Here is a 20,392-nt window from a genome sequence, read left to right as displayed (position 1 = left end):
TCATCACTTCATCAGACAGAGTCAGACACGTCAGCCCCACCTTGCTGCTTCTCCACAAACTGGGGCCAGCAAGTTCTCGTGCTGGGGCTGGAGGACTGAGCCATCACCAAGCACCCCCAGGCCCAGATCTCACTCCTTCCCCTGGTGCCTGCACCAAGTGCCACACTGGCCCTTTCTGCTGCTCAAACTCCCACTGCCCACAAATCCACTGCAGCACTTGCATCTCCTGAAACATTTAACTGGGACAAATGCCACGTTAGACTCTGCTGAAGCACTGCTGGGTGAAGACTGCAGAGAGCCACAGCACCGACCAAAAGGTTTCAAGTGGTAATTAATCAGATACAATAATAAATAATACATATACTTTCAAGTGCTTACTCATTTCCTGAATGTCTCCCATAAATATCTAACCAATAAAGCAAACTTTGAACAGTGACACTTGTATCTTTTCCCTTCTGAGCTAACCATTTACTTAAAATGGAAAATTCTGAAGGAGAAAGACAGGTTGAAAGGTAACAGAATTTTGGAAGTAGCTCAAGCATTCAAATTTGCTCTGAACAAAGAATACTTAATACAAGTATTTAAACTTTTCTCAGTCTTACCTTATTTTATCGACAATGTTTATACACCTGTTTTAATCCTTTCAGTCAGTCGGGCTGCTGGTCTACAGCTCTCTTCAGCAAGTGCCACATGTGATGCTCAGTGCTCAGCCTGCACTCCTGCCAGGGCACAGCTGGTCCATGCAGCCTCATGGAAACCAGCACCAAGATAAAATCCTGACCTTGAGAACACAGCCCAGCTGTGCTTTCACTGAAGTATAGGAGCTTTGCTTTTCACGTGGACAGAATTTCTACATTAGGCTTTTAAAACAAAGAGTTGTGTTCAAAAGTAATAATCAAGAAATTAGTGCAGATCTCCCCCCAACAAAGGAAACCAGGGTTGTGAAAACAGCTGGAATGCTCTCCACAGCCGTTGGCATTTGCCTTAAGAGGCTGGAAAAGGTTAGTGTCATTTGGCTCTTAGCAAGGTTTAAATGAGCTTCAGCCCTCTGTGGAGGGCTGGCCAGTTTGACAGGGCTTCATTTATGATAGTGAGCCCAGAGCCCTGAAGACACCCCAGGACAGGCAGTCAGGACCAAGAGCTGCTCACCACCACTGTCCTCCCAGGGACACCCCACACTGGCCTCAGTCTCCTCTCCACCACAGCCCAGGGACACTCAGCCAAAATCAGCCATCCCACCACGGCTGACCAGACGTTTAAGCTACAAATTTACCAGGAAGGTGCAAAAAACCTACCTTTATATTGCAGCTGGTACCTAATCCCTTCAACTCTCCTGGAGAGGTGCTTTTCATTTCCAAAAAGAACCAGGAGTTAATGTTCTTGCCAGAGCAGCAAAGCCTCTTTTCACCGTGCAGGACCCAGGTGACTGTCTCCAGGGGATTAGCTGTTACCACATTTAGTTCAGTACAGGGTTTAATCTCAGCTATGTTCACAAAGACTATGAAGACATTTGCCAGCTGAATTCCTGGGGACTGACACCTTGAGCAGCTGCAGGGCTGGGAGCACTCCCGGGACAGGCATGGAATGGTAATTGGTAGGAGTAGGGAGTTTTTCACCCTTCTCCAGCACAAGAAAGGGCAAGAGACAGCTCTTTTTGAGGGATAAAGCCACTGTCAGCTGCCAGCCAAGGGATGACAGGAGGGTGAAGGAGCAGGAGGGGTGAGGGAGCCGGGGGCAGGAGAGAAAAGATTTTCAAAGCCCTCCAGGGCAGGCACCAAGTCTCTGTGCTGATGGTCACAGCAGCTGCTGTCAGAGACATGTGGTTGCCAAAACCATGAAATGTATTCCAGAGAGCCTCTGAAAAGTACACAGGGTGAAACAACTGGACTTGTGCCGCCAGCTTTAATCTGGAGCTCAGTGAGGCTCTGCTAAGCACAGTGAGCCAGGAGCAGGGCTAAGGGAGGGACTGGTGTCTGCAGTCACCTTGGAGGTTTCAGAGCAGACCACCAAGCTCTTCTCAAACCAGTGAGACCTTCCATCTATGAAGAGGAATCAGGTCCTAAAATCTAGGACTTTGTGAACCACTGTTCTCTCTGGCACTGATGAAGCATTTTGATTCCTGACTTGCTGCCTGCTCCAACCTCTTGAGCAATGGCTCAGGTATTCATTAATGCCAAGGACAAACACTGAAGCTTTGGGACTGCTTCTTAAACTCTTCACCAGAAGAGAGGGAAATTAATATTTTCCCTCTTGCTCATCAAGAAAGCAGACTGGGGTGGGGCTGAAAAGATTTACAAAGCCCTGAGCTCTCAAGGATAAGAAATTCCACTGTGGTGCTGCCTGCACAGCACACAGGGGGCTCTGCTGGCATCTTGCACCCCAGCTGGCCAAGCACTCAGTGTCTGCATCGTGCCAACACTGCTGCCTGAGCCCTGGAGAGAGCTCTTCTAACTGCAATGTCAAGTGGGTGAACAAAGAAATTCAGAAAACAGGGCTGGAAGGAGAATGCCTGAAGATATCAGTGAGCAGGACATCACTGGGCACTTAGAAGAATGACAAAGGCAATTTTCACAAATGGAAGGGTGAAATAAAGAAGAAATGAGAGTGAAGATTGAAAACAATTTCCTACTGTTTGACATGCTCTAAAATTAGTGCTGTAATAGATCTCATCAGCCAGCATTTATTTTCCATTCTGAAGACAAGAATTCAAATAAGCAGCAAGAGAAGCACTTGCTTAGCTGAACAGCCAACCTCAAACCCAGGCAGCAGCACAAACCAGGCTGTTCAAACCCAGCTGGGTCTTGCTTGGGATTTTCAGAAGTGAAAACTCAAGCTGGAGACCCACTTTCCTCGACCACATCACAACCCCACCAGTAGAGAGGTGACTTTCTGGAGCCTCTGGACAGGAGGGGACAGGCTGCCCAAGGCAGACCTGCTCCAGAGATTGTTCATACAGCTGTAGGAGAATCCCAAAGTTACACTGCCTGGAAAGGACCTGAGGCAACAGGTTACACACCATGCTTTGGGAAACCCCTGCTGTTAGTTGTCCCGATGGCTCTCACTCCTGCTGTCCCCAAGGAACACGCCCTGCTCACTTGGCTCTGCCAGCTGAGTCCCAGAGCCCTGAAGGGGCTGGGGGGGACTCCTTGCAGGGATTCCCCAACAGCTCCAACATTTACTGTGACTGCCCAGGGGCACAGGGCCAGCTCTCACCTGGCTGAGCTCAAACTCTGTTCCCAGAACTGGCACATGGGTCACCAGAGCCCAGGTGGAAATGCTGGCACACATCTGTACCCCACTTGCTGCTGTGCTGATCTGCACCTCCTGGGGAGGTCCCACAAAGTCTGGCACAAACAAATGCTACGTGGTTTTGAATTCAAAAAAGCAAACAGCAAATCTCTACAGGCCTCATCTTGCTGCTCCCATAGCTACACTCCCTCCTCCAAGCACGCACATACATGTAAAGGTATTTTACACACAGCGGGGCTGTGGAGTACCAGGGACACAAAGCAAGGCCTGGGGAGCTCTGGAAAAGCCCCCAGACTCAGCTGGGAGCAGCAATGGGAGCACTGGTGTGATGTACCTGCTGCTCTTTCAAAGTTTAAGAACAAATCCCTGATGGCAGAGGAGAACCGGCAGCATCACTCAACTATGAGGTGTCAGAGATATTTCAGGCAGCCATTCCTGAAATATATTCCCATGCAGAAACCCAGAAAAAGTCACCTCCTCACTCCCCCAGCTGCCTCTCTTTGCATTACTGCTAAAATGGATGTGACTCACTAGAGCTGGGTTTATATTAAACTCCTGAAACAGATTGTTTGACTGTTATGTAAATCCAGTAAATGTTAAAACACCAGAATAAATCAGTCAGGCAGTTACCACTGCCAGCTCTCCAGAGACATCCAAGGGACTGATTTTTAGAGGTGGTAAGAGATGAGGGGGAAACAATAACAACAACAACGATAATAAAGTATCACCACAGCCAATAATAAATAATAACAATTAAAAAAAAATAATAAATAATAGTATCACCACAGCCTTTTAGCACTTTTCAGGGAGAGCTGTGCCAGTGGCTGCAGTGCCCCCACCACTACTGACACCAGTGTCCTGCCCAGCCATAGACAGGCAAATCCCCCAACTCCTGCTGTGGTTGTGCAGCATCACCTGCACAGGACACAAACTCTGTGGCAGCAGAAGTGCCTCCTTACCACACCACCTGAAACAGCAATGTGACCTCAGGGGAGGTCAATCTGCATGATACCACTTATGCTTTAAAATAAGCCCCAAACGAGGCATGAACATTGTTCTTCCCATCCTGTCACTGGGAAGGAGGTTCCTCTGTAGGAGCTGCCTCTCTCCCGTGGCACAGAGGGCATTTGCCACTCAGAGAACAGTCTCCTGCTCACAGTGACACCAGCAAGCCAGCACAGGAACAGATTTTAAAATTTGCAAACACAAGTGTTTTTACCCGAAACCTGACTCCAGGTTTATAAACAGTCTATGGGCCAAAGGATTAGTCAGAAAAATTATCTGGCAAATAATCTGCAAGAATAAGCAAAACCAGAGCATATCACCATCTGCTCATGGGTAACTCCTAAGGCAGAAATGAGGAGCCTTCAAATTAAAGCCTTCACTTTGTATGTGATCGTTGATAACCAGGCCATTGCACTCAAAATGCTCCCATAGCTGCATTAGCAACCAAAAAAGGAAGCAGGTAGAAATTAGCACCTCAAATCTTAATTGCAGTGTAAAGCATGTTGGCTGAGCTGCCACTTGCATGGGCTACACAGCTCAGACCAAGCCCCAAAAGCTTCAAAAGTAGCTGGAGCCTGTGGTCTTCACAAATGTGAGCCTGTCTGGGATTTCCACACCACTGGGCACATCTGGAGAGGCACACCTGGGCAGGAGACAGTGACCTGCCCAGCCCATGCACTGGCAGAGCACAAGTTCCATTTCCAGCTGCCCTGGAGATGAGACTGCAGAGCAACATCGTCACAGCACTGAAATGAAGAGATCTCTGATCTGTGTTTAATTAAACACAGTCTGGGAAAGTCTCTGCTTTTGTTAAACACTGCCTCAAAAGAAAAGGGCTGAGTAATCCACCAATGGGGAAAATACACTCTTTAGCTACAAGGTGTTATTATAGCCTTAATATCAATGGCTTGTTCAGTTTATTGGCTAGAGCAAACACTCCCAGCCTTGGCAAGGCTGATATTACAGCTCTGTATTTCACACTTACATAAGCACTGCAGGTTTGGATGGAGAGGAGTCTCCTGGCTGGAGAGGGAAGGCATTGATTTGCACCAGGTTTCCTAGCCCAGTAAAACTGGTCAGACAGACAGGAGAGGAGTTTGTCTGTACTGGGCACCAGCAGGAATGGTGCTGCAAGGACAGTGAAACCAGTGGTGGGATCTGCTCTCCCTGACTGGGGCCAGCAGCATCACGGGTGGGTGGCTGCAGCAGCTCCACACACGAGGACACAGCACAGGCCATCAGAGAAACACTCCACAGGTCTCCTGAACACTAAGGACACTGAGCAGCACCACACGAAGCACACTGACCTCACACCTGATTAACGCAGGAGCCCTGGCTTCCTCCTTCTGCAGAACAGAGGTGATCACCGACATGCAGGGAAAAGGTTTTGGAGCAGAGGGTTGAGCAGAGCTTAGGTTACTGCTGCTGAGCCTGCCCTTGGGGACAGCCCACACCAGCAGCCAGGGATTGCCCATGGCTCTGCAGCACGGTGGGGTTGGTGATGCATCTCTGCCTCCACACCTGCTCACCTGCCTGCAGGTGCAGCCAGCCCCAGGCTGACCCCCCCCATCTCAAACAGCCAAGTTGTTGCAAATAAAAATTGTAGGTATCTGAGACTCTCAAGACATCATGACATTTAAGCCTCTTTTTTGAGTATTTGGTGCAGTAGAAGCTTTCACTTCTCAAGTTGAAAAACAAACCCTTTCTCTGTCTTTTATTTGTTAATTAAATGTGTTCATTGTATTCAGATCTCATTTTTTCTGCATAATGTTTTGCCCATCTGTTTGATTAAAAAAGAACCCAACCACCCAGCTTCATTAAGCTAATTGGATGCATTCAGCCTTTGGTTAATATTCTGAAGTAGTTTACAATTATTCTCCCCAGTTATTAAATCTCCTCTGAGGATCTTATTTTCTGTACTAGACTCTTTATTAGCCAGCACTCGAGCTGGACTGCGTTTGCCCACTCCTTACCCACATGCAAACATCCCACCAACTCCTTCAATGGTTTGTGATGACATGGTGATAAATTTCTATTTAATCTGACACTCTTCAGCTCACCCTGACCTCAAACCATAGCATCTTCTTCCATCTGAGCAAGAGGGCTCAACATTGCAGGAGAACAATGAAGTATTAAAGAGAGAACTACAAATTCTGTGTCCTGTGGAAGCTCCCAGGCGAAATATTAAAGGGAAAAACAGTCTCAGAAAGGCTCAGGATGGCAGTCCAAGGTGGACCATCCTAGAGGATGAAAAGTGACACTAGCTCCATCAGTGTAGCAATGGCTTGGCCATGTGGCATCATGTGAGTGAGCCAAGTGAGCCTTGCTGGCAGTGCAGTGAAGGGCTCTAAGCTCTCTTAGGCTTCAGGTTTCTGTAAAATTTGTTATCAGGCAACCTACCTGCATCCTGGACCTGCAAGGTGTCCCCAGACTCTCTGCTCCAGCACAGAGAACATGCAGTAGCTGTGAGGCTTGATGTTTACACACCCCACCATCACTGTCCATTGCTTCTCCAAATAACCCAAATTTTGGCCAACAGTGCTCTCCCAGCAGCCTAGCCCTGAATCAGAGCTGACCCTCAGAAGTGGTCACAGGACAAGGATTCTCCAGGACCAAGCATCAAGGGCAGGAAAAGGGAAAGAATGGCACCAGAATGATGGCAGGAAAGAGACTGAAGGTGAGAGAAGCAGCATAAGCCACCTTGTTCTGCTTTGAGCAGAAGTAATGACTGGAGCCCCTCACTTTTCCCTCACCATAACATCTTCCCCTCTACCTGGACATCCATTTCCCTGAAAGCTTGTAACAAATTCTTGGAGCCCTAATCACCCAGGACACTTGAGTCCAGGAGGACAAAGGCTCCAGAAGCTGATGGATTGCAGAGTGAGAGACAGGACTGATAAGACAGAGACACACAGCAGGTATCCAGCTTGAGCTTCACACAGGGTCTCATTTCAGAAGGAAAACAGATTAATTATATTTTTTTTTTTAACAAAAAGCTCTGATTTACATGGTTCTAGTCCTACCCAGTTCTAGCTGACACCAAGACCTTCCATGTTGAGAGGGAGCTGCAAGAGATGAAACTTTCCCCACATGTGCATTATGGAACTGTGGCTGCTGTTCTTTCCTGAACCAGCACCAACTTTGAGATGCAAGTCAAGAGCTTCTAGAAAATAAGCCAGCAGATCATTTATAGGAAAAGCCACACTGAGTCAAGCCATGTATCCACCCTGCCCTGATTTCTGTCTCTAACAGTGGCTAGCAGTGATGTTGGGAAGAGTGCTGCTGCAGAAACTAAGAGCTTAAAAATAGTTATAATAATGAGGAAAAGCTTAGAGTTCAGCCTTCTGACAGCACCTCCTGGCTTCAAGCAGTGACTCAGGGAGCCCTGACAGAACATCTCTGAATTTGTCTACAACCCATCTGAAGCTATTTTTTCAGTCTCCACAACACTGTAGGGAATTGAGCTTTGCAGCATGACAAGCACTGCTCAGGAAGCACAATTTGTGCCACACCTGCCAGACAAACAGGGGAGTTCAGGCATCCCAACAGCAGTTCCACAGGGTGTCAGAGAGGAAAAACCACACACCCCCACTGACCACAGCCCAGGGTCAGCAGGAAGCCAGCACAGGCACTCCGCACAGTGCTACAAGGCAGGGTTAGAAAATGACCTATTTGCTTCTGCAAACCCAGCCCAGCCTCTACTGTTTGCATTTAAAGAAAACAGCCAGTTTTCATTCTCTTGTTATAAAAGGTGGTTACACTTGCAAGAAATCACTTGGTAGTAATTTAAGGGAAGGAGGAAGAAATTTAGAAGTTGAGGCAGCTGTGATTTGACATGGGCTGACCTGGCACCTGAGGAGAACCTTAATGACATTTCCTTCCAGCCAGCCTGTCCTCCTCGGTTCACACTGTAATTAGCTTTCCCTTTTTGACATCCAGGCAGAAAGCCTAGACCACACTTGAAAATTTGGCCACATTATTACAACTTTTCAATAGCCTGGCAACAGCATCAATTAATAGAGAGCTCAGTGCCCCACTGTGCTTAATGCTTTAAGAAAGGCAAGCTTTGGCTCAAAGAGCTTAGAATCAAAGCAGGCTTTAAAAATAGAGCTTAAATGTTGTAGTTAAACTTGGCAGGCAGGTAAACACCACACAGCTGCTTGCTCACAGATCCCTCTCCAGGAATGGGGGAGAGAACTGAGGGGAAAAAAATGTAAAATTTGTGAGTTGAGATAAAAACAGGCTAATAGGATATAAAGAGAAAATAATTAATAACAATTTAATTAGAATACACAAAACAAGTGATGCACAATGCAATTGGTCACAGTTGCAGACGTGTCAGGCAGCTCTCCCTCCAGTGGATACACTGCAAGTGAGGTGGGATAATCCCCAGCTTTTGTGGAATCTTATTCAGCCAGAGGGAACAGCTCTGCAGCTCTCCAGAGAGGGGAGGGATGTGGGATCAGGCTTCATTCCCAACAAGCTCTGCCTCCCTCCCTAAACACGTGGCCTTCCCCTGGGGACACTGTCAAAATGAAAGGGGAAGCACCAAGAGCTGGGTCTGAGGTCCTGGGAAACATAAAACAAGCTGCTCTTCTGCATCTCCCATCACCAGCAACATTTAACTTAGCCTTCAAGCGAAATTACAATTGCCAAGGACTAAGACTGTTCCCGAAGTGCCACCAGGGAGTAGGTGAGCTCTGCTGTGCATGGTCTGAGCTGTGCCTGAATCAAGAAATAAGCAGGGCTGGGAAATTAACGTTGTTAGTCAAACCTGAGAGCAGTGCTGGCTCTCAGCCAGGGGTTACTCCAGATGTGCTCCATGTCCTGCATCCTGGGCTTTGGCTGCTTACTCCTCACTGCTCTCCTCACACACGTCCCCAGCAGGGACAATGACCTTGTCCATCTGTGACAGGGTCACGGGTCCCAGCAGGAAAAATACAAGGCTGCAGATTTCCAAAGGGACAATCCCAGTGCTTCGATTCCCTGTATTCTTTTTTTTTTTTTTTTTTTTTCCCCAGGCTGAATCCATCTCATGCCACAGACTCCATTCACATTCCTGAATGCCTGTTTAGAGGAACAGGCCAGAACCCATGGCAGGGGATGCCCCACCCCAGGCAGCCACTTGGGAAGAAGGCAGCAGCCTCCCAGGGAAAGCTGTTCCCCATTAACCCAAGGAATGAGGTGGTGGCTGGTCCCATCTCCCTCCCACAGTGTGATCCAGGTGATCTGTGCCAAAGCTGTTAACAGCAGTAGCAGCCCCACAGCATTATGTGAACTATGGATTCCCATCCTCCAGTGAAGCCACTAACACCCACAAACCCAAAAATCCCTTCAGTGGTTTCTTCTTGGGATCAGCCAATGTACCAGACAGCCCAGAGCCAGGAGAAGGATGCACTTGCCTATGAGAGACCTGCAGCAGCACACAAATGCACTACAGAAGGGACATCTACCCTGAAATTTGCTCCTCTCACTCCCAAGCTTCCTTGTTTTCCTTAAGATTATGCCTGCAGCTAAAAGAACACATTACAATAAAAATTTTGCTCTTAATTTGTCCCTTGGGTGTTTGCTGACCCTACCAAGAACTATATTTAAATGTGCAATTTCCTGGCTAGACTCATTTGCAGTCCCTCCCCCCAGCTGCCTGTGCAAGACTGGCCCAGAATCCAATTAGCTACTACCACCCTTTAAATCAAAGGAATTAAACTCAAACAAGAAAAATAAAATTAAAGATTTTAATTACATCGTTATTATATATCTAAATACTTACAATTCCCATGCTTTCTGGGAGGTGGTCTCAAAAGACTAGAAAATAACAAATTTCCAAAGCAGACAAAATTGTAGCCAGAACAAATAATTTGACAGGAGACCCTGCCCAGCCCAATCAGCAGAGCATGTTTGGTTTGACACACTGCAGAGCTGGATGTAGGACCTGCCTGGCACCATGGAAGGAGCAGCTGCCTCCTAGCACCTGTGAGAGGTGTGGGGAACCCAAGCTTCCAGCTCCTCCCATGAAGGAGCAGTTGCATTCCATCTGGTATTAATGTCTGGAATCTGCTTTCATCAGCATCAGCACCACCCTCCCCAGTGCCTAGGAGGTGTTCCCACTGCAGCTTCCAAAGTAAAGGAGCAGCATTGCTTCTCAGAGTCCCTGACTAGCTTCAGCTGGTCCCAGTGAGATCCAGCAGCGTTCCCAGCAGTGCACAGGAGCAAGGCAAGGAGGATGTGGGTTCCCAAGGCCATAGAGCCCAGGGACACATCACAGGGGTGTTGCATTCCTTTCCCTGTCACATTCTTTAAGGCTCCAGGTTTTGCAGGCCAGGTTCCCAACTGTGTGATGCTGTGGCTGTTCAGATTTAACAGTGACCTCAGAGTCCCTTCTGGACAGGCTTTCCCACTCCCTCCAGCTCTTGGCTTCCTGCCTGCCTCCAGGAACTGCTCAGCAGACCCCCCCAAATCCTTTGGCTCTGGTGACTCTCCACGGGACTGTCCAGCCAGGGGATGGAGCTGTGCAGGGCAGCAGGAGCCAGGCACTGCTAGGCTGGAAGACATCAGGAGAGCTGATGGTGTTTGACTTCCCAACTGCCAGCACTGCTCAGCTTGGGAGATGCCAGGGCCACAGAGAGGTTCGGAGGAGGTCAAGGATTTTGGAATAGCCAGGTTGATGCTGGAAATGGTGCTTCTCAATGCCAGCAAATATGGAGTGGCTGGGATGACTTAGCTTCAAGTGTCAGGTCCAAACAAGCTTCAGCTCAGTGCAGCCACCTGTACCTGCTCCAGGAAAGCACAGGGGCTTCCCTCAGGCCCCTCAGGAGCCGCAGCTGCCACCAACCCAGGTTACTGCAGAACTAAACAACTCCTGTGTGGGACAGCTCAGCCTCCTGGGCAGTGCAGCAGGAGGGGGTTCAGTGTGAGGCACAGGCTTCTTGCCAAGAAAGCAGAACAACTGCAGAGGCACTGAGTGACCCACAGGAGATGACAGTGGAAGGCACAGCTCCAGACAGGCTCCAGTCAGTTCACCTGCATGGTGGGACAGGGATTGCTACAGGAGGGAATGCTGCCAAAATAAATGCATTGAAGCACAATGATGCTCTTCCTTTTGAGTGGAACAGACAGACCAGGACATGGACAGGGCTGTCAGACACTTTTGCAGAAAGCCATCAGCTAGGAAAACCAAATTCCCCAGGAGATGAGCAACTCTGAGCCATCTTCCCCTTCTTTTGCAGGCAGCTACACTGACAACTTGCAAAAATACTCTGCAGAGCTCCCTAACCAGTTTGATGGTGATATGTCAGCACATTTCTAGGTTAATAAAAGCTGGGGCATGGGAGGAGAGAGGAAAGGAAAGAGACTGATTGTCTTAGACAAAGAGATTGGAATGGATTTCACAGCAAGAGAAGATTTCAGGGCAAGGAAAAATTTATTCATACCTAAAGAGCATGGAATATTAAATACTCTGGGTTTCATTTCCTCCACAAGGCCTTAGTGGAATAAGACTCTCAGCACTTTGCAGTAACCACAAAGCACCCTCAATGAATCCAGGTGGTTTTATCCAGTTCACAGCAAAACCTCAAAAACGCCTTGGCACCGCAGCCATGGCTGGTGCACCTGGGCATGGAGCAGGCAAGGGAGAGCAGGGAGAGCCAGGGACCTCCCTGGGGATGAGGGGAGGGGAGGGGGCTTCCCCTGGGATTCTGGGCAGGCACTGAACCAAAGGCAGCCCAGCAACATGCTGCTTTTGGAGTCAAACAGAAGACATCTCTTTAGGTAACAAGAATGCTCTGTGCATCCCCAGAGCAGCTGCATTTTTTTTTACTCAGATCTGGAGGCTTATTTTCCATTACTGTGGCACTTCAGACAGTGTTATCACCTGGGCCTGATGCTGCACAGAGAAAATGCTGGTCCCTGCTGTGAAGTTTATGCTCTTAAAACAATAAAAAATGAGGCAAGCAGGCAGATGTTTGGATGAGCACGAGGAAAGCTGTATTGGTTTTGCTCTTTCTGGTGGCTGAGAATCAGTTCCCACAGGTGGGACAATTTCATATTGTCCTCTTGCACCTCTGATAATCATTCTGCATGGAAGACAGATCCAGTGGCATTCAGGTGGAGTACAGACAATTTTCAGCTCCTTGGAAACAGCAAATTCTGAAAATTAACCAAAAATACCAGTTCCATTCTGCATTCAGACTTAAATCAATCTCGTCTAGCATTAAGGAATGGACTCCCAGCAATTGCTATGAATAAAGCATGCCTTCTCACCATTCTTCAAGGCAAATTACAAGCACTGCTCACATCAAACTGCAGGAGAAAGGACACAGCACCCTGGAAGAGATGCCTGATCTCTCTAACCTGGAAGTGCACATTAATAACACAGCTGAGAACACTGAAATTCATACCCACTACTACCACAGGACAAGCTGAGAATGAGGACCTTATTCCTCACTGTTATAACAATTCACACCCTGCTCCTGCAGTAACCCCATACCCCAGCCCTGAGGGGACACGTTTCTGTTCCCCCTGCACTCAGCAAGGACTGGCCTAACAACCTGCACTTGGACATCTTTCAATTTTCCAGCCCCATCTTTCAGCCTGGGGATGAGGTGCTGACACAGAAGGGCTGAAAGACTCACCTCAGGTCTGTTTTACACTCTGCCTGCTAGCCTCAGACATCATTAACCTTTGTCAGTCAAGCTGCCTCAGCCACAGAAAGGTCAGTCCAGATGTTAGCATCAAAGCACCTCATCAGTGAGAGGTGAACAGATGACTTCCCTGTCCTCATACTGCCACTTGAAGCAGGCACACCATTAGCAAGCAGACCCAAACCCTTGGTTCCAGCACAAATAGTATCCCAGAACAGCACTATCCAGACAGCATTTCCAAAACCAGGTGTTAGGAAGTGTCAAAATTAAGACTTGGCTCATTTAAGTGGTTGGCTTCCACATGTGTACTGTAATAATTTGTCACAGGAACACTGCAGCAGGCCCTCCTGCCTTTCAAGTACTTTCATTTATTTGGCATAGGGTTAACCACCTTCTACACATCACCATTATCCAAACCCAGTTCTCTCTCCTTCCCTCCCAGTTTTCCATACTGACCTGTAAGCACTGGCAAAAGATAGGGGAGGAAGCTCTGAAGCAATAGAACACACTTCTCCAAGGCAGCACTCAACTCACTGAGAGGCAAATTCATCCTTTTTCTTTCATGCCACCATCAATCACTGCTCACACACTGCAGTGTGAAGCCTCCTTCCCCAGTGGAGCTGGTTCATGCTCAGATCACATCCCTGCCAGGCTCCTAATGAGGAGGCAGCTCACACATCTTTCAGCTCCTTGTCCACAAACAGTCAGGACTCCACGTGCTGGGCTGGAATGAGGGGGAGGGAGGGTCTGGCAGCAGATACCCAGCATGAAGCAACAGCTACAGACCCTCTTCTAGGCAGGGGTCCCTTTGAGCATCCCAAATTCTCTCTGAGACACCACGTTAGAGCAGCAGAGCAGACTAAGGCCACCAGCAGCATCGAGCACATAAGGAGATCCAGGGGCAGGAGAAAAGCTCTGGCAACGCCTGTGTGCTGCCAGTACCATGGTGAGTAAGAACACAGGCAGGAGGTAGTTGAGAGTAACTTTGACAGAGCTGGACTCAACAGCAGGACAGCAGGGGAGCTGTGATAATTAGAGCCAGCCTCAGGTAGGTACACACATGCACACACTACTCTGCAAAGCTGTGCTGACTCAGGTTTTTTTGGTTACTGCTGCCCAATTCTTTCAGCTTTATCTACTGTAGATGTGACAGCCAACCGTGGGCTTCAGGGGGCTGTGCCCATGTTATTTGTGTACAGCAAGTCCATCCTCAGCAGCTCTTGGGGGTTTAGGACTCACTTCTGTTCTGTAGAATGGAAATCTGAACTACTGCTGGGAGTGGGAGAGGGAAGAAGAGACAGGCACCCACGATAAAGTCTCATGATAGCAAAATGGTCTTTGAGTTAATAAATACACTCTACAAAAGCAAAGCAAAACCAACACAAACTATGGAGTGGGTGGTCCCAGCTCTGCTGCACCCACAAGACTGCTCACTCACAGAATTGTGACCAATCTCTGCAGCAGAGGCACAGCTGAGGACCAGCAGGAGGAGAACAGCAGCACCTGACTGGGAGCAGTGCTGAACTGTCACACACAGGCACCACAGACCGGGTCAGCAGGGTAGGATGATCTCACATCCCTTGGGACCACTGATTCACACTCTCACCTCAATCCCAATCAGTCACAAATACAACACTAACACATCCTCAGAAAGTGTTATTTAGCCTGGGTTTCCTCAGCACTCAATGCTCTGTCCTCACAAGGTCACAAAATCACAGTGTCACTTGGCTGAGAAAAACAATCAGCACACCCCAAAAATATTCATGGGATGTTGCACAGGAACTGCAGGCTTCAGGGAACTGCTCTCTTCCACCTTGGCACAGAGCTCTGGGCTTAATACAGGCCCCTCTGCTCTGCAGCAAGGACTCCCACCAACATCCCAGCTCTAAAAAGGACAGTCCTCACTCATACTGCTGTGAGTGAGTGAGTGAGTGAGTGAGTGAGTGAGTGAGTGAGTGGAAACCACTGGAGACAGGGAATTGCAGACGGCAGCAAAAAAAATGAGTCCATGAATTTGGCTCCACTGCCCTCAGGGAAGCAGTTGCCACTCAGCACCAGGACCAGCAGAAAGGAAAGCTGGGCTTCCATGGCTTTTCTGCTTGTCCAAGGCATACACAAAGACTACAACCCGGGAACAGGAGAAAGGAGAAGCATGTCTGCATCTCAGAAAGACACATATTCAAGTGCTGCTCCACCACATCACAGCCTTGCTGTTTACACTCACACCAGAATAATTAGAGCAGTCACTGTTAAATAGCTAACAACTTCACCATCAATTCTCTAAACAATATTGAAGAATTCATCACAACACTTCACAGCCACCACTCTGCAGAAACACTGAAATCACCCCAGACACAAGCAGCCTAAATTAATCCCACACAGACTCTAGCAAAAGGAACTACAACTATTTCAGCAGTACTCACCCAAAAGTAATGCCTTCCCAGGGCAGCAACCCAAAAGAAACAAGTCCTCAACAAACCACACCTTATGCACAAAGCATGACTCAGCTTATGCACAAGAAATCAAGAAATCATGCCATCAAGAAATAAAATACAAGGGTTCACACTCAGCCAGGTTCACTCCCTAAACCAGCAGCTTTGTGGGATATGAAGCTCCCAGCTGCCATGGGACAGCCCTTCCTTTCAGCTGCCAGCCTCAGCCCACAGAGAAGCTGTGTCTTCAAAAGGGTTTGGGCTTTCAGGAGAACTTCCCCATGCAGGGACACCAGCACCTGAAAACAACAAACAAAATCTCTCCAGTGTCAGGTACTTGACAGATATGACATTTGTGCTTCTCCCTCTGTTTATATCCATATCACTTGTGCCAAAAATATAAAATAAAGTGAATATCTAATATATAAAATAGGTATGAATATATAAAATATGTAATAAAACTGAAGGGTGCAATGAAACATGAAAATCTTTCTAAAAACTTAAACCAGTAGAAGAAGTGACCAAAAAATCCAGGCAGCAAATTCCTAAGCAAGTTGGAACTGCAAGTTCTACAGATCTTGACTGCACCTAAGCATCAGTGATACAGTCTATAAAATCTTTTTCTGTGATTAAGGATTCAATCTGTAAAGTCACCACCTGTGGCCAAATACACAGGCCTGAGAACCACCCCTGTTTCTGAAGGGCTGGAACACATGTACTCACACCTCACCCACCACCACGAATCAACAGCCACCCTCCCACTCATGGATGAAAATCACTGTGGCTCCTTCCCACCACACCATCTTTCAGATTAGTATCCTTCTCCAGTTTATCAGTTATTAGGATCTGTTCTCTTTAGAAGGTTTCAGACACTTTTCTCCAACCATGCTAAGCTTAACCACTGTCTTAATTAAAACAACATGCTTGACCGCATGGCATTTTTTGGTATCATTCATTTACCAGCTGTACCTGACACTTTATCCATGACAAATATCCCTAACCAATCTTCAGACCTGCCTCGATGACTGCATTATGTCAACAATTGCTTTGCACACTTCAATCATTCCCACAGCCAGCCACACGCATTCCTTTTTCAATCACGTATTTTTGGTGACTGGGTCACCTTCCTCCCTGCTGGATGTTTGCTTCTTAAAGCAAGGGACATCCTGTGCCCCCCACCACCCTCCCCCCAAAAAAGGAAAAAAAAAACAACTGAAAATCAGAAGAGCAACAATGAAGACAAAGACACAAGAGGAAGAATTTTCACAAGGGTTACTCAATACCTGATTGTCCTCAGAGGGGTCTGCTTTGCTGCAGTTTAAGACACAAGCCAAGAACATTTTATCTCATACCAGCTCTGTACTTGGCTTTTAGGCTGACAGCTCAGGCCTTGCTTTCATCCCAAAGATGAAGGGGTAACTTGCTTCCTTGCTCTTTCTCAGCAAAGGGATGGCTCAACTTCCTGAGCCTCCCTCTCCACCTGCCAAGCTGCAGCAGAAAGTAGCAGAAAGCACCTGCCAGAGGCTGTGCAGAAGTCTCCCCCCCCGCCCCCCCCACCAAGTTGGAGGTAAAAACCCACCCAAAAATCCTACTTCCCCATCCTCCTTCCCACTCAGGAGAGCTCCTGCTATGGCCTGATGCTGCCCAAAGCTGGGCTCTGGTGCTGACTCCACACAAAGCATTTCACCTACTTGTGTTGCTTCACTCAGCATCCCCAGAGAGCCCTGGAACCGAGGGAGATCTCTCACACAGGCAGAACCTGCCTCCCCCTACACCCAGCATTTGTCAGGGCTTTGAGCAGCTGAACAGACCCATCAGCAGTGCACCTGCCCATCATCCACCTGTGCTTTAGGGCACCAAAGGGGATCCTCTCTCCAGGCATCTTCCCAAGGCAGACTAATTGCACATATTGATTTCACATCCTACCAAACTGCCTTCCACAGCTCCAGCACTGACAAAATCCTCACACCAAGCTCTTCACCAACACACATCCCTTCTCCACTAGCTTGGCGTGCCTGGATTTATCCTCTCTGCCCTTTGGCCAGGCAGATACCTCCTCTGGAGACCAAAGCCAACCTGCTAGAAGCCAACCAGCAACCTCAGCCTTCTCCTGAAGCCTCTTACAAAAGAAGTTTCTCCTTCTCCTGTCCCTAGGTAGCAACGACCCTATAAAGGCTCTTCTAAGGTCAGCATTGACATTGAAGAGAAGATTTGGCTTTCAGACAGAAGTGTTCTTTCCACAGTTCATCAGAAAGTGGCACAAATACAGGGTTAAAACATCCTTCAGTAACTTCAGGGAACAAGTATCAGCAAATAGAGATGCTCCCCTCTGCAAGCAGAGCCTCAGCTGAAGCACAGTGACACAGCACAGTGCCACCTATTCACACCCAGCCAAGGTCTAAAACACAGAAGGTTTGTCATGACCACTGCCTAAATAGTGCTTCTTGCTCCAGCAAAGAGAACACTGCGACACCATCCTTCCAGACATCCCCTCTGCTGCAGGCTGAGCACATTCCTACTGCAGCCACCCCACAAGAGCCCAGTAGGGGAAGAGAAATCCCACAACCTTCCCAGCCAAAGAAAAGCTTGGCCTTGAAAGTCTAGCTAGTGCAAGGACAATTAATTGTATCAGAAAAAGACATTTAGGGTTTAATGAACACATTAATTAGAGAGCACAGAGCAGCAGCACAGGCTTTGAAAGCCATGGCAGAAGTACAGGATCTTCTGGCTGTGTGGAGTGAAGGGGAAGCTCGCTGCTCTGAGGCAATGCCAGGACAGGTGAGGTCCCCTTGCAGCTTTGCTCCAGAAGCACCTGAATAGGCAGCTCTGCCCACCTTCTCCAAGCCAGGAGCTGTCCTGGGAGCACTCACACATACCCCACTCCAACCCACAAGAGCCATCCCAAACTCTTGGAGAAATAGCTAGGACAGCTCCAGACAGAAGGAACTTCACACCAGCCAACACAACTTCCCTCAAGGAAAGAAATCTACTGGGACCAGTGGCTTGGCACCCATTGTGACTTAAAGCCCAGCCTTCAGACCATATCAACCCATGACATGCCTGAACTCCTTGCTGGAATGATAAGAGCCTGGTGCTTACGCTCCTGGTTGCTAAGATCTGACCTTCTCCAGGCAAAAGCCAAGGGAGCAAACCCAGGAAAGCAAATTTACTGCTCTGCCTGGAGTTTAATCCCATTCATGCCAGGCACCCCAGCCCAAGCACAGGGCTCACACAGCAAACCACGCACAGGACAGGCTGGAGCACAGCCCCAGCACACTGGCTTTGGTTTTTCTCTTCAAAAACTGAGATAGCAGCTCTCTGCTTGCCTTATCCAGTTTCGAAAGAAACACTTCAAAGCCATCCCATGTCAAACTCCAGAGCAAACTGAAGCTGCCCAGAGATGCCTCACAGGGAGGAAGTTAACACATGATGGGAAGATTAATGTGGAATTGCAGACTACTGTAAACAGAAAAGCAACAGCTTCCTATTAAACAAAACCTTTTCTATTAATTTACGACAACAACAGAACAGTAATTTTACCTTCATCAGAGCAGCTGAAGAAAGTGGTATCATTGCAGGATCAGCAGTTTTCCTTGTTCACAGCACACAGGCCATTGGGAGCTGCAGGTTATTGTCCCTCAGAGCCAAGGTAAGCACAGAGGAAGATAAGCCCCTCTCACGCCAGCCTGCCTGCCAGGTGTGTGCTCCGAGACCCGGCCAGGGCAGGACAGCTCAGGCCACGGCACCGACCCACGAGAAAACCCAAACTTTGAGGAGCTCAGGCTGATCCCAGGGGCTGCAAGGAGGGTTAGGAAGTCCTGACAAACCTGCGCGGAGCTCACCGCACTTCTTACCTTCTTCTCTGCTCCCTCGAGAAAAGGGCGAGAGATGGCTGGCACTGCTCAAAACCCCAGCTTTCAGAAGGGTTTTATTTTTTCCCATTTATTTTTTCAGCTCGGTAAAATCATCACCTCCGGAGCTGCAGCTGCCGGGCGCATCCCCGGCCGCGCCGCGGCGGCGACTCCCGCAGCTCGGGGGATGCGGCGGCCGCCCGCGTCCACCCGCGCCGACCACCCGGATCCCACCCGCGTCCCCTCCGCCGCCGCCGCCGGGACGCTGCCCGTGAACCGTCCCCGCGGGCTGTCCCCCCCTGCGCGCCACTCGCCGCCGGCTGCCGAGGGGCTCCGTGCGGGGGGCTCCGTGCGCGGGGGTGGCCCGGGCTCCGGGGCCGCTCACCTGCGCTTGGCGCCGCCGCCGGCTCCCGCCGGGTCCCGCCCGCCCCGCGGCGCCGCCGTTCGCGCCGCCCGCCCCGCCCCGCCCGGCCCGGCCCCGCCCCGCCCGCGCCCGCGCCGCCCATTGGCTGGAGGCGGCCGCGCCTCCCGGGGCGCGCGCGCGTGCGGCCGTGAGGGAGATGGGGGGCGAGGGGAGTGGGGGGGGCAGGCGGCGAGGAGGCGCTGGGGTTTGGGGCAAAAAAAAGGACAAAAAACCCAAAAAAAAGAAAAACCAAACAAAAAAAAACCCTTTTTTTTTTTTTTTTTTTTTTTTTTTTTTTTTTTTTCCCCGTGGCGTGTGGTGTCCAGCCAGAAGCGCATCTGGGGTGCGGGCTTTTGGGTGAAAACACGGGGCTTTTTGCTAGTCACAGAATCAGTTAAGTTGGGAAAGACCTCTGAGATCGTCGAGTCCAGCCTGTGACAGAACAGAGCACTGAGAGCCGCGTTCAGGGAAAATGACTCTCCCATCTCCCTGGGCAGCTCGTTCCAATGCCTAATCACCCTTTGTGCGAAGAAATTCTCCCTAAATACTCCCTAACATGTATGATCAGGGAAGGTGGCACTGCCGTGCCGGCCCCGAGCGGAGGGACGCAGCGTGAGGAGCCCAGGATCCCGGCACGCGGGTGTCCCCTCATCCAGGCTCTGTCTCTAGAGGAGTAGCAGCCAACCCCGACCATATACACTTGCTCAAGTTTTGCAGCAATGAGGGGAAATGCTGCACACCAACTAATCCCACTGCTGTTCTTCAAGGAATTCCTACAAGCAGATGCCTTCTTTGGTTTGACTCATCTTTTGG

The 20,392-nt window shown here is 49.1% G+C and overlaps 1 protein-coding gene across 2 annotated transcripts in view; it reads right to left on the bottom strand.

Annotated features, from left to right (window-relative positions):
* The window catches only part of CAMKK1 (calcium/calmodulin dependent protein kinase kinase 1), a 97,526-nt gene extending 77,925 nt beyond the window's left edge, over nt 1-19,601 (bottom strand). Inside the window, exon 1 of one of the 2 annotated variants that reach the window (XM_053961439.1) lies at nt 19,562-19,601. The gene's annotated coding sequence lies outside the window, so the exon portion shown is untranslated. Of the gene's footprint in view, nt 1-18,865; nt 19,062-19,561 lie in introns of those variants that run through there. The other variant, XM_053961438.1, reaches the window with a different exon arrangement.
* Nucleotides 19,602-20,392: the final 791 nt, after the last annotated feature.

This window comes from Vidua chalybeata, chromosome 20 (genome assembly GCF_026979565.1).
Source record: "Vidua chalybeata isolate OUT-0048 chromosome 20, bVidCha1 merged haplotype, whole genome shotgun sequence".
NCBI classification, from domain to species: domain Eukaryota; kingdom Metazoa; phylum Chordata; class Aves; order Passeriformes; family Viduidae; genus Vidua; species Vidua chalybeata.
Note: the sequence above shows the minus strand (reverse complement) of the source record. Positions and strands in the feature narration are given on the sequence as shown.